Genomic DNA, 13,193 nt, shown 5'->3' on the forward strand with positions numbered 1-13,193 from the left:
TTCTAAAAAAAAATTGAGTGATTTGGTTGAGTTTTGGAGGTTTTACAACAAGTTGAAGATGGAAGGCCAAACTGTGCATTTTTGCCATATTTTACTGTTTTACTTCCATAAAGGGAAGAACGCGCATGAAGCCTGTGAAAAGTTGCATCAAGTTTATGGTGACAATGCTCTACAAGAATGTCAGTGCCAGCAATGGTTCACAAAATTCCATGCTGATGATTTTGATCTCAACGATGCTCCTCGGTCAAGGAGGCCCACCAAGATTGATGACGACAAAATAAAGGCATTGATCGAATGAAATTCATGTTACACAATGTGAGAGATTGCAGAAACATTGAACATTCATCATTTAAGCATTCACAACCACCTGAAGAAGCTGGGATATGAAAGCAAGCTCGATATTTGGGTTCCACATGAACTCAAAGTAGTTCACTTGATGGCACATATAAACATCTGCAATATGCTCATTAAACATGAGGGAAACGATCCTTGTTTGAAGTGACTGATAACCGGTGATGAGAAATGGATTGTTTACAAAAATGTGGCTTGCAAACAGTCTTGGGTCCCAACGTGATGATTCACCTTAAAGGACATCAAAAGCAGACATTCATCAAAGGAAGGTTATGCTCTCAGTGTGGTGGGATTTTAAAGGTGCCATGTTTTTCCAGCTCCAACCAAGGAACCAAACAATCAATTCGAATGTGTACTGTCAGTAATTGGACAGTTTGAATGAATCCATCATCCAGAAACGTCCAGAGCTTCTTAATTGTAAAGGAGTTGTGTTCCATCGCAACAACACGAGGCCACACACAAATTTGATCACCCATCAAAAATTATTGGAACGTGGATGGGATGTGTTGCCACATCCACCATACTCACCTGACCTTGTGCTGTCAGACTTTCACTTGTTTCGTTCTCTTCAAAACTCCTTGTGTGGTATAATGTTCAATTCAGATGAGGCTGTAAATCAGCACCTTGTTCAGTTTTTCGCAAATAAAGACAGGTCCTTCTATGAACGAGGAATTATGAAGCTCACTGAAAGATGGCAAAAGGTTATCAAACAAAATGGGCAATATATCATTGATTGATTTTTATTCTTTATATAAATAAATGACCTTTGAAAACATAGACAAAATATATCATGACTTTTCTGACAACCCAATACGTGGAAGTTCTTTATAAGTATGGAGCATTCTTCATGTGAAAGAAATTGTGATAATCATTGTTCCAGGGGTTGACACAAGTGATCACATATGCAGATTCTGGCATATTTCAATCACCTGATTTTGACCCTTTTAATTCAAATACATTATTTTCTTTTTCTGATTTGCTCAGGAGACATTTCATTTTTAAGTTGAGTACTACATCTCTCGGTAATATTTTGAGGACATTATACTAGAGGGGGTAAGATTTACTTGTTTCTTATCTAACTCATCTAAAAGGCTTCTACCTCTCTTAGTTTGGACTTCCCTGAAAACAAAGTCTGAGATGAGACTTTGCGGAGAGAAAATAAGACAGAGACGAAGGACAAATTAATAAAATGTTGAGATGTTGAGGTCATCGCTGTAAGCATCAGGGATTTAGTTCCACCAGGACTTCTGTGAAACATATGGAATTGTCTACTTAAGGAGCGCTCAGCTGGAACTTTCATCTACCAAATTTAGGTTCCACTGGGTTAGTGATTTCCCCAGAGCATTAAGTCCCTCATACTTCCAAGCTGTGATTGCACAGCGCCGAAGAAGCTTCCACTGCATTGGAGAAAACCCTGGCGTAGAAAAAGGGTGGACACACAGTGTGCCCTTGAAATAGGATGCTGCCAGTATGAGGTGAGTCAGGCCTCAAACAGGACTGCCTATAGCACTTAAGGCCATATACAAGTCCTCTACTGCTGTATAATTAATACCACAAACAGTAGCTTATAATATCTTTTTATTAGTTCACAACTTCTGAAGGCCAGAAACCCAGGCATAACTAAAGTCTCGGCTCAGGGTCTCACTGGTCTAAAATCAAGGTGTTGTCTGGGGCTGTGGTTCTCATCTGGATTCAGAGTTCTACGCTTGCTGATTGTTAGCAAAATCCACTTACTTATGGTTGTAGGACTGAAGTCCCTGTTTTCCTCCTAGCTGTCAGACAGAAACTGCTCTTGGCTCCTAGAGGCCATCCACATTTCCTGCCATGTGGACCTCCCAACCCCAGTAGGTTCTGTACAAGATGGATGTTTGCTTTCTTCCAGGCTAGTAGGACAGCATCTCTCTGACTTCCTTAAACACTCTCTGTTTTTAAAGGGTTCATGTGATAAAGCCAATAATCTCCCTATTTTAAGGTAAACTGTTTTGAACTTTAATTGCCTCTGCAGAACCCCTTCCCAGCAGCATCTAGATTGGTGTTTGAGTAATTGGGAGAAGGCATATGTACACCAGGGGCTGGGAACTTGGGGAACATCCGGAATTATGCCCACCACAGACTGAACTCACAGATTGGCTGAGGAAACATGACATGGGACACCAAAAACATCTTCTGTAGCAATTTTAAAAAGCAAGTTTGATTTTTGCTTAACAGTTTAAGCAAGGGGGAAGACAAAGTCTAACAAGATGGGTCTGAATTAAGAAGTATCCCTTTAAGTTTGGTTTAGAGAATTAATTGGTCATATTTTTCAGGTCCTGAAAAAAAGAAACAAGCAGAATAAATCTTGACATCAGTCATAACCTAGGTTTTCAATTATTTGCTCTGTCTTCTACACGAGGTGTTTAAATAGTCATGTCTGTTAAATAAAGTACTATGTCATAAAACTGATTGCTCTGAAGAACTGTGCAACTACCAAAGAAGGTAAAGTAGAAGATTTTTGAAGATTTACTTTCCATTTGTCTTGTAATTTGAGCATTATTTGAATGAATTACAACAGCCTCAATTAATTTTTTCATACATAAGTGCTACATCTAGCCTATTAAATCTCACATTTAAATTAAAAACTCCAGTTATTGTAAACTAAATATCTGCCAATTTTACGGCTATGAGCACATGCTAATCTTCGTGTTGGAAGATGAGCCACACAGATTGCAAGAAACCAAGTTACATTTAGGAGCACATTACTAGAGTTGGGTATTTAAATCCGAGCTCTGCTAGATCTTGTATGAAGTTCTTTTCCATTTTGTAAAAAGTAAGTTTAACAGCTCTTCTAATTGTATCATTTCACTCCTGGGAAGCCTAGGTGACATTACCTATTTGGATGCAGACAACAGCAGTGCTGTGCTTGTGGTTACTGATGCACAAAAGCAGCATCCTGATTTTTCTGAATTCATTCTCAGTTCTATATGGTATCTCTGGTCATCTCTGCTGTGGCTTCCTGTGTATCTCCCTGAGCTGGTGATGACCAAGAGAGAAGCAAATAGAAATATAAAGCACAGGGAGAGCCGTGGTTACTGCCTGTGTACCCTGGTCGTTCTCCTGCTCCCTGGCTTGAAAGAGGGAGTACCGCACATGTGAACACTTACTATATGCCAAGAGCTATGCTGAGAACTTGATTTATATGCTTTATCCTCATTAAATCTTCATAAAAGCTTTAGGAAATAGGCTCTAGTGATATCCTCGACTCACCAACGAGGTTACAGAAGAATTTATGTGACCTGAATATGGCTAATAAGCTTGCACAGCTAATGATAAGCTAATAGGGATTCTACCCCAGGCAGCCTAGTTCCACAGCCAGTGCTCTGAACCTTCATGTTGTACCATCGTGAAGGTGGCAAATAAATTAATGGCTTAAAATTGCTGTTCAAGGTCCAGAGAAATTAGTACTTTTCCCCTCAGGTTCTTAAAACCAAGATGACTGGAAGATGCAGATTCATAAAGTACTGTGAAATCCTTCACATAAATGTTCCACCAAGTATGTTTTAATATGAAGCATTTTAAGATTCCCAAGGCTTCTTTTCCTCTTCTATTACATGTCATTTATTGAGCCATAGACAGAATTTTCATTATCAAACACTGGTTTCCCAAATGGAACAATGACGATAGAATTATTTTCTACTTTAAAATAAATTAAAAACGTATGACTACCAGAGCAACTGTCTCAAGATTAAAGTTTAGTTTCTATTCTTTTTTTGTTTCTTAAATCTCAGTCACTTTTCAAAAATAAGGTAAAAATTATCACATATCCCATATACTCATTCCCGACAGGTACTCACATTTCTGGGTACTGTTTTCCCAAACTCACCAGGCAGTTCTCATTGCCCTCACTCAGGCAAGATTCATGCTGGGTTTCAAGGGTAATCATTTACAAGGGCAAAAATAATAGAAAACAACTAACATGCATACTTAGTATTATCTGTCAGGAAAATTATCCTCTTGAAGGTTGGTTCTTATTTGGTGGGAACAAAGTGTTCTCAAGAATGTAAAGACAACCAAATGTTGATTTATAACTCACATGTCTTGGTTCACGTACCCTAAAAGCAGATGCTAAGCAAAGTCTTTAAATTGCCCATGTGGGTTTTGCAGGCTACGTGCACTGAACCACTGATATGCATCATGTCTAAATTTCACCAAGCTGCTTCCAAATTTTGCATTATACTTCCAACCCACATCTTATAGAACGTTGTATAATATAAGGGAACAAATATTTAAGCTCATGCATCTCTTCTTTTAAAGGGTCCTGATATCATGGGATAGAAAGTGGTGTTCCATCACTAGAGATGATCACCTATATTCCACCTTCGTATCACTATACAATCATAATGTAAGAATAAAACTAGCCATTCTTTTCGTTTGCTCAGTAAAACATTCGCATATTCAAAAGAAGAATTATAGAATCAGTGAAATCCAGTATTGCTAAGATAACTGTACTTGCAATTAAATGTTTAGCATGAGTCATCTGTACTATCAACAAACTTTATTATTCACGTAATTTGTCCAAGTCCCTGTTATAGCTTCTAAGAGACAGTGAGTATAAGATATTATCTTTTAAAGAGATTATAAATCATTAATACCACAGTTCCATGAAAACTAACTATAAGAAAAGTATCTATTTGAAGTAGGAATTAATGCAAAGTACAAACTCCAAAATATTATACTTAGGTATCATAGTGAAATAACAAATAAACATACATCAAATCTTAAATCATAGAGGGATGTCTGATAGATTATAATTTGTTACATTTGAGAGACAGTGAAAGCCTTTTTCTATAAAAGATAATTAATTGATGAGTAATTTTCCTATTTGATTTAATACTTATACATTAGGTATAATTCTGATACCTTTATTAGTTAATACCATATGAATCCTTATTTAGTCATTTTGCCATAGACACCTGAATCATGGAGTCATACTTTTTCTAATTGAAGCTCCCACCTAGACACCAAGGAAACAGCCCACGTAACAAGTCTAAGTCAAAATATAGGAGAAAAAAATCAATAAATATAAAAAATATATAAAATACATTATACATACACATATGTATATAACTGACAAAAAGTAAATGCAACAGACATTATATTTTCTTCACTAAGTAGATAACTCAAGGAGGTAAAAGGTATAGTGTTTGTGACCTTGGCCTTAAATGACAGGCCTATGTTTAAAAAGAGCTCTTATTAACTGAATGGCCCAGAGCCTAACCTCTTTCCCATAAATGAAAGTAACATTGTAACTCATTGATTTGTTGTGAAATAATGCATATCAACAAGTGAATGGGAGAAAACATTTTTGAAACAGTAACTGAAATAACAGAGCTATCATTTCATCATTACAACAACCAAAAAATTAAATACAATTTCCTCATTTCTTAGATAAAGATCTTGACTGACGCTCAGAGAAGCTATATAACTTGCTCAAGGATGTTTACTGAGAACATGGCAAAGCTATGATTTGAACCCAGATCTGTCTTCTTTTTCACTTATACCACACTGCCAACTATATTCTACAGTTCTCAAAATACACCTAGGGGCAGTTTTTATTTTTATTTTCTTTTTAATTTTCTTATTCTCATTTACAGTCCCTGCATTAGTTTGTTAGGACTGTTGTGACAAAGTACCAAAAAATTGGGTGCCTTAGAATAACAGAAATGTATTGTTTCACGGTTCTGTGTCAGCAGGGTTGGCTCCTCCTGAGGGTTGTGAGGCACACTGTTGCATTTCTGTCTCCTAGCTTCCAGTCGTTTGTTGGCAATCTTTGTCTTTCCTTGGCTCCTGCTGCATCTCCCTGATCTTGGCCATCCTCTTCACATGGTGTTCTTTCTGTGTGTGTGTGTCTGTGTCCAAATTGCTCCTTTTTATAAGGACACCAATCATATGGGATTAAGCATGCACCCTACTCCAGTATGACTTCATCTTAACTAATTACATCTGCAATGACACTATTTTCATATAAGCCCACATTCTGTGGCATGGGGCAGGGTAGGACTTCAACATATAAATTTTTGAGGGAAACATATCAACCCATAAGTATCTCAAAAGGGTAAAATATTCTTTTCCTGTAGGCAGGTGTGAAGTCTTACAACACTGCCCTTTACTGATAATGATTTACTGCACAGTAGCTGGTATCATTGATATGGTCATTTTGCTGCTGTGTTGTCTGCTGGCTTGAGCTGCTCACTGCACTTTAATTGTGTGGTCAACTGCAGCATCCAAAGCTTTGCTTGCTGATCTTTGCCAAGCCAGCCTCCTTTGACCAAAGGCTCCCACCATCTTTTATGAGTACATAGATATTCTGCCGGAAAGCTAGGAAGAGCTGATCTGACCAGTGACTGCAGCTATTTTAGAGTTGAATAACTTCTGCTTTGGAGTTACCTATAAACAGAATTTTCCATTTTTCTTTCTGAGGGGAAAATTCTCCTCCCCTTTGAGTTTTTTATCACTAAAGAGTGTTCACTCACATTTCTACTCTCAGGGATTACTTGTCATCATGACCAAAGTGACATATTCTTGCCTCAGAATGTTTATCTGTTTATGCTGCTCTTCACAGCGTCATCACTGACTAATGCCTGGCCAGTGAGTTGACCTATGCCTCTCCAAGCCTGTGCTAGAAGATGATGGGGGATTTTTCCTCAAATGGCCACACCTCTCTCTCCAGGTGCCACCAAACTAACTCATTTTGTTCTTAGTGTCTGAGATCTATTACATAACAGCAACTATGAGCATGTGTTACATACCTGTTAGACTTCTTTTAACACTAAAGGGGGCAAGATGTTAGGACCTGAAATGTCATGCATTTTTTGTTTATGGGTATACCCTGTTAATCAGGTATGGTAAATTCAAAAATCTAATATTGCAGCATTTATAAATATATGTATGTAAAACACCTAGAATTCCATGGGGTCCCTCAATAATTAGTTGCAGTTAATATGGATAGAGAGTCAAAATAAAAGTTTAAGTGCTCAGGCTATAGGGCCTGGCAAGACCAAGTTCACGTCCTATTTCTGCCACTGAACAGTTCTGTGACCTTGAGCAAATTAATTAACCTTAATAATCTCATGAGTAAAATAGAAAACAAAACAATACCTACACATAAGTTTGTATGTGTGTAAAGCAGTTTTTCCAAACTTGCCTAGTGATAAAAACCACCCAGAACACATTAAAAACAGATACCAAGACCATTACTCCAGGGACTCGGATTCAGAAGACCTGGGTGCAGGGCTCCCTAATCAATCCTCCCAGTAAGTTCCCCAAATGACAAGTAGCATCAGGCAAGTTCAGGAAATATTGCTGAATTGCACAGTTTGCATCCCATTCAGGAAATGTTAGTGTTATTTCCATCTTTCAATATTCATTTCCTGGAGACCCACAGGAAGGAAGCTGGCTCCTCCCTTGGAATCTGGGGTCCATGTCTTACCTTCCCTTTTTATCCATTCTAGCCTCTGGCACCAAGGTAAACACACAACCGGAGTTAAATAATACCTTGCTGCTTGATTGTTCAGCTGATTTCTTAAGATTTTGTATTCCTTTCTTACGTTGAAACCATTTATTTCTAAAATAAAGTACCCTTTCACAAAGTGCTGGGATAATTTAGGTGGGAGCAACTAGAGAAAGCATTCTATGTGATGATAGGCAATGGAGTGACTAAAAGCTGTGTGATGTTTCCTCAACTGAATAAAACGGGGAGAGCTGGTATGTGTAAGACACGTATCCGCTGCTATGTTGTGATAAGTAATTATTTGTCCCCAGTTTCTTAGAAGTTGTGGTACAAATGTAGAAATGACCCAAATCCTTAGGTTTTTTTAAATGGATAATGTCAGAGGAGAAAAGAACCATAAAATTATCTAGCCCACCCCCTTCATTTGTAGAGATGGGGAAAGCACGGTGGGAAAATGGCTTGAACAAATGCAGGTATGACATATTCTGGTTTCAATTCCACAGGTTGTGGTTGGAGCAAGCCACTTGGTTTTGTTGGGCCTCAATTCTTCATTGAAAAGTTAAGGAAACGGTATATTTATGGTTCCTTATAGCTCTGAGATTTTAATAGTTTGTGTGTTTTTTAAGTACTTTTTAAAAAAATAAAAATGTTCATTTATAAACCCACTTAATTATATGATTTCTCTATACAATAAACTTTGAAAGAGTTTTTATACAAAGATTTGGAATATTCACACAGCATACTGGGTTAATACATATACTATGATATTCTATTTAGCAAAAATATGGCAAAACTAAGTTAATGAGACCTTAGTTTAAATCAGTATAAAGGAATTACAAGAAAACTAAAATCAAATTTTTGGATATGTTATAATAGATTTTTGCCAGTACTCCTTTATTTAAATCAATTTTTGAGCATATAATGAGTGAACTTTCCCTAGTACCTAGGTTATGATATGGACATAAGTTGGGCACATAAAGAAAAGAAACCTTTGCAAGCTATCACATTACCACTTAATGCATAGAAGAAATAAATTACTAAATTAAACCCATAAGGTTTTTTTTTAAGTATGCAGCTTTCATAGCGACTTATTCCAATAATGCTGCCTAAGAACTAGATCCATTCTTATTCACAATAAGCTATACATAACTCAAGTGTCAACATGAAATAGTTCACCACTGGGCTCTAAGAAAAACTGTCCCCAAAGTCCCTCCCCTGATTTTACAGATTGTGAAAGCCCAAATCACTCCCTAGGTTTTCTGTGAACAAAATCATTCATTCTCTGCATTCTTATATGTGTAGTCTCTATTTTGCTCCTCAGCAAATCAAATGTGAAATACAACAGCCACTGCATCTGTTCCCACAACAGCTCCATCAAAGCATTAATGAGAATAAAACACTTTACTGAATATCAGGGATCATGAGAAGGAATCACATAGCAATTTTAAGGTTCTTACTAGACATTTCTCTCCCCAAGGACTTTTCATCCACCCTATCAAAAGATGTTCCTCTCTTCGCATTATCTCTATGTAGCATACTTTTCTCATATTTCTTCATACTAAAGAGCAACAACAACAAATACATATTTCCCCTCACCTCTTACAGAGCAATTCAGTCTTCTTTTCTAAAACATTCTTCAATTCTCAGGGCCTTGGACTCTCACCTTTTATCCCTAAAGCCTATGAGGTCAGCAAATTAAGTTTGTGAACTCATCCTAGAAAAAGTGCCACATACCTCACTGCTGAATATCACTATGGTCACCTTCAAAGTGCTCCCCTTGGGAAGCTATGCACCGATGCCAGTGCCTAGTTCACTGTTCAAAGCAATTTTGAACTCTTTTCTGAAATGGCCATCAAAGCTGTCATTATATTACCCTTGATGTCCTGAATGTAATCAAAATGTCTTCCTTTCAATATTTCCTTTCTCTTCGGGTAAAGAAAGAAGTCATTGGGAGCCAGATCAGGTGAGTAGGGAGGGTGTTTTAATACAATTATTTGTTTACTGGCTAAAAACTCCCTCACAGACAGTGCCATGTGAGCTGGTGCATTGTCGTGATGCAAGAGCCATGAATTGTTGGCGAAAGGTTCAGGCCATCTAACTTTTTCATGCAGCCTTTTCAGCGCTTCCAGGTAGTAAATTTTGTTAAATGTCTGTCCAGTTGGTACAAATTCATAATGAATAATCCCTCTGATATCAAAAAATGGTTAGCAACATCACTGCCACAAGTTTGCAAACATAATTATCAGACCTTGTATGAAGGTATTTTTCCAAATAAAGTTTTCTTCTCTATAAGTCAGTATTCTTTTTGTAGGAAGTTACAGAAACCAACAAATTAGCTTAAGCCACAAAGGGGGATTTACTGGTTCATGTAGCTGGGAAGCTGGGGGTGGACCCTAGGACTTTAACAGTGCCATCAAGCCTCTCACTGACTCTCCTGCTTCTCTCTGGGTGTTGCCTCTGTTCTCTCAGACCTGTCCATGTTGTAGGAGATGTGGCAATTGGCAGCTAGGGGTCATATCATTAGAGCTCACAATTTAAGCAGATCAAGAATCTACTTTATATCTGTTATTGCCATTCTTTGGAAGCAGGATGAATCCTCACCTGAAGTTTGGATTAGATGTCAACACTGATGACACCTCACACATACAAGGAGAGTATGAAAAAGGCTTATTACTTACATATTGATGATTTCTGGAGACAACGGAATAGGCTTTCCTAGCTGATCAGAAAATAGCTTGAGAGAGCAAGAAAAGAAGACTGGCTTGAGGCTTTTATTGTGATTAGGAGGTGAGGCCAAGGTGAGGGTTCTCATGGGTGGGCAGAAGCTTGTGTCATTTGAATCTCCTACTAGCAACAAAGGAGAAACGATAATCTTCCTTATCAGCTTGCCTAGATGTGATACAGAAGGGACAAGGGGGAGTAAGGCTTAAAACCTTGTCATCAGTCAAATGCCTAAGATGAGGTCAGATTCTATTAAAACATCTCATTTGAGTCTCATGTCTAACTGTTAGAATCATCATTGCACCTAGAAGGATACAATCCTATGATAGATCTTGTGCTCACATCTTTGACCAGGGGGCCAACATGTTGAAATTGGTATCCCTACAAGATCAAATGTAATGGGTAGTGAGGAAAGAGTGGACCCTTTAAGGAAAGAGATATACGCTCTTGCTAGAAGAAGTTGAGATAGCATATTGAGCAGGAAAACAATAATCATAATAATAACATTAATACCATACCCCTAGGACAAAGAGATTATAGAACTACCTGATAAGATTTTTTTAAAAAAGAATCTATGTGTGCCTGGTAGCACAAGTAATTAGCAAAGGTGCTGACAAAAAATCGTGGAGTTTGGATACAAAATGAACTAGGTAGGAATGTAAGCCCTTTCACTAGCTCTGGGGGATTTCGGGAAAAGTTAAAAAAAAAAAAAAGAAGAAAATAAAGATCTTAGAGTGCTTTCTAAGCACCAAGTAGCATGTTAACTGCTTTACATTTATCTCACTTAATCTCTTATAAGAACCCTATGATTTTGATGCTATTAAAGCTCCACTTTATACATATAAAACTAAAGTTTAGACACATAAATTAACTTCCCCAAATTCTACTGCAAGAAAGTTGTGGATCCTGAATTCAACCCAAGTACAAAGCACACATGATTGACTTAATTTCTCTAACCCTCAGTTTATTTCCCTGTAGAATAAAAATAATACCTACTGCATAGATTTATTGTGAAGAGTAAATTATACAGAGAGTATTCAACCAGCATCTAACACTCCACAGCCATTAATAAATCTCTCTCCTCCATCTCTAAATATATATATATATATATATATATATATATATAATGCCTATTTTACCTGTTATCAAGATAAATTTTAAATTATACTTTTGAAAAAATATATTTCAGGGTTCAGATGGTAGTTGAGGTTGACAGACATAGTATCACTAAAGTAGAGGTAAACTGAATACACATATTGGCTGAATGTCAAGTAATAAAGTATTAAAAGTAATTTGGCCAAAAACAAATACCACCACAAAAGATTACATTTCTTTGACATAATAATATATATATATAAATTAAAACAATTCATATGAATTTATTATTAAAACTTTTAAAAACCAAAATTTAAAACTTTGGCATTTGATAATGAAACAATCACTGATCAACCCTTTCAGCTTCCAGATTGCTTCAGAGGTCACCATGCTGTATATTTTTCGTAGTAATTTGGGAGAGGAGAAATTTATTTTAAGAGTTGCTTATCTTTTCTCTAAAGCTTTCTTCTTTCTTCATGTTCTTCATAATTTGTGTTTGAATTTAAAATGATTATATTCATCAATATAGGCTAGGTATGCTGCAGTAACAAATTACTGCATTTTTGCATGCAGAAATCTCTGTTCCTCAACCAGTCCTCCCAACTTCAACTCTAACTTTTTATTATTATTATTATTATCATTATTATTATTATTATTATTATTATATTATATAAAGTAGATCCTATCTCTTGTTCATCCTTACTTCCAGCTTCAGTCTAAGTCACAAAGAGCTCATCTTCAGGCCCAAACACCTGTCAAAGTATTTTTCAAATTAAAATAATTCTCTCCCTGAGAGGAACTCTTGTGCTCACTGTTAAGGTGATATAATTTTTTCTCTCTCTTGAAAAATAATCAAAATAAAAATGATAGAGAACAACAATGGCATTATTATCTCAAATATGACAGTAGAATCAAATTCTACCAGGGAGCTTCTCAAAAAATCAGGCAAATTCAAAATTGCCACTCAAAAAAAACCATCCAGGCCCCCACTTGAGATGAACATTTAATTCGTAATTCAATAAGTCCAGCACAGCCAGATCTTCCTCTGGCACTGAAAAAGTTTGATTGAACCCTATGGAATATTGGGTTTTTAATTCAGAAGTCGTGTATGAAAAATGTATACCTTTAATCACTAAAATGACACTCAACACAGCAAGAAACTCACAACAGGAGAGGTGTGAAGAAGTTAGGTTTCTTTGTGGTAAGAGTAGATTCAATGTGCCTTAGGAAAAATATGAAAGAAACAAAACCGCACTGGCATTTTAGGAAGATTTTTCTTGTTTTAGTGTGGAAACAAGAAGAGACAGACCACGTGAAGACTATTGTAGGACTCCAAATTGAAAAATAATGGTAGCGCAAACTCAGGCAGTAGCAGTGCAGATGGAGAGAAAAAACTAATTCAAGTTTATTAAGGATGTAGACATAGTAGAAGTTGGCATATGATTGGAAATGGAGGTTAAAGGAAAGAGTCAAAAATAAAGACTGGATATTAAGATGATTTATATATGTACTACCAATACAGAAAACATTGAAACAATTA

Source organism: Hipposideros armiger, unplaced genomic scaffold, assembly GCF_001890085.2.
Source record: "Hipposideros armiger isolate ML-2016 unplaced genomic scaffold, ASM189008v1 scaffold_81, whole genome shotgun sequence".
NCBI classification, from domain to species: Eukaryota; Metazoa; Chordata; class Mammalia; order Chiroptera; family Hipposideridae; genus Hipposideros; species Hipposideros armiger.